Consider the following 1,989-nt stretch of genomic DNA (forward strand, 5'->3'; position numbering starts at 1 on the left):
CTTTCCGCTCCTTCCCCACTCATGCTCTGTTTCTCAAAAATAAATAAACATCAAATATAGATAGATAGCATAAGTATATAAATTGAGAAACTAAAACTTTATTTTCCCGTTAGCAAGCCTTTTTATTGTTGTGTGTGTGTGTATGCGTGTGTTTAAATTGAAGGGCCCTTACTGGTCCTGCTTCCATGAGTGGCAGCAGCCAGGGGGAAAAAGGGAGGGGAACCAGGCAGCCCAAGGAAGGAGTCATCTCCACAACATTCCATTTATATACAGAACGAAACAGACAAGCACAGAGCCACTATTTCAGGTAGAAGTTGGCAGCATGGGAAAGGGGAGGAACAAGTGGAGAGTTGGGGTATCATTAAAAAATGTATCCCCCCCCCAAAAAAACTGAGGTGCCTGGGGGCAACTGGTCTACTTTAACCCAAGAGGAATCAGAAGATCAAAAGCAGTTTGGGAAGCCCAGAACTGTCAGGGAAGGAGGCAAGAGGTGGGGGCTGTTTGGCAACTGGGGTGAAGGGACTGCTCTCCCCCTGCTGGGATTCCACAAACCCCTCCAGTCTGGCAGGAAGAGGAAGGCTTACAGTCCCCCGAAGGTAGGTCTGGGGCTGCCAGATGCTCTAGGCAGGAGGCCAGAGGGGTCTCACAAAGGTGTGCCCTCCAGGGAGATGATGGCACTGCCCCCCTTCCCTTCAGCTACTCTGCCAGGGTACAGTGGTCTTTGACCTCGTTGTAGCAGTTTGGTTGTAATTCATGCTTGACCCCTGTAAGCTTCTTGATGGTGTCCTTAGAGCTGGCATAGATCACTGTGCTTTTAAGGGGTTCAGACTCAGGTGCCCAGAAGATAAATAGCAGGTCCTCCTTCTTGTTCTCCTTGGTCTCCTAGGTTACATCATAGTGCGCATAGTGGCAGTACTTATCTGGAGCATCTGCACAGAGGTGACATAGGGTTCGTCTTCTACAGTTTGGCCCAGATCACCTACCAGAATCTCCTTGCCCTTCTTCAGGATGATATTCTTGTCCTCATTCAGGCAGAAAAACATCAGCACCTTGCACTTCTTCACCTCCTCTGGGGTTGATGACTTACGTGCTTTCGTGTCATCGAACACTTTGATGATGCCATCAGAGATGGCCACACCAGAGGCCATGTTTCCAGATATGAAAGGTGAGGCAGAGCAAGGAGAGACAGAAAGATGAGAGCTATTGCAGCTGCGGCCTTGATCCAACAGACGAAACCAAATCTTCAAATTCAAATTTTAAGTGGTCTTTAACATGGAATATGTTTATGTGTTTAGCTCATACGTAGATGTTTTTGTATTTCATTTGGGTACTTGCATAATATGGCAGTGGTCATACTGTGAATGAGAGGTTTGGAGACTTTCATGACTGTCTTGGTTATACCACTAGTTGGTGTGTCCTTAAGTGTGTAATTTAATCTTTATCTAAGGTTCTTTGTCTTATCTCTTCCTCCTGAATTCCTCCTTTTCTTACATAATAAGCAATTATGGAAAGATCACTGTGTGCCGGTAACTTTTGTAAGCAATGTATTAATCCATTAGATACTTACAACAACCTTATGAAGGAGGTACTATAATCACCCTTTCAAAGAGGATGTGCTACTTAAGAAAGCTGGGAGAAGGTTTGACAAAACAAGTTTCATGGGCACTGAGAATAGAGTGGAGAGGAGTAGGTGGCCATGGGAGATGTTCTTTGGACCATCTAGATGATTCATGAGACTGATGACTGCTGGTTGCTTGCTCCTAACTTCCTGACCTTTAACCCCAGAGGTTTCCAAAGCAAAACTTCTGCTGAAAGTTTTGATTTGGCATTTGATGGAGGAATGAATGTAATACCACTAACAGCTATGCTTATAGAGGAGACTTCTTGAGAGCAGAACAATTAGACATGGAGGTTTTATACTGTGAGTTTAGATTTGCAGGCCTTACATGATGCTCAAGTCCTGCCATTGTCTTGCCCAATCAGATGTCA

General features: G+C 45.0%; 1 pseudogene; it reads right to left on the bottom strand.

The window, feature by feature from the left end:
* Nucleotides 1–513: 513 nt before the first annotated feature.
* LOC132687819 (cofilin-1 pseudogene) lies at nucleotides 514–1,148 on the bottom strand (annotated as a pseudogene).
* Between the last annotated feature and the right edge of the window lie 841 nt (nucleotides 1,149–1,989).

Source organism: Panthera onca, chromosome A3, assembly GCF_046562875.1.
Source record: "Panthera onca isolate mPanOnc1 chromosome A3, mPanOnc1 haplotype 2, whole genome shotgun sequence".
NCBI classification, from domain to species: Eukaryota; Metazoa; Chordata; class Mammalia; order Carnivora; family Felidae; genus Panthera; species Panthera onca.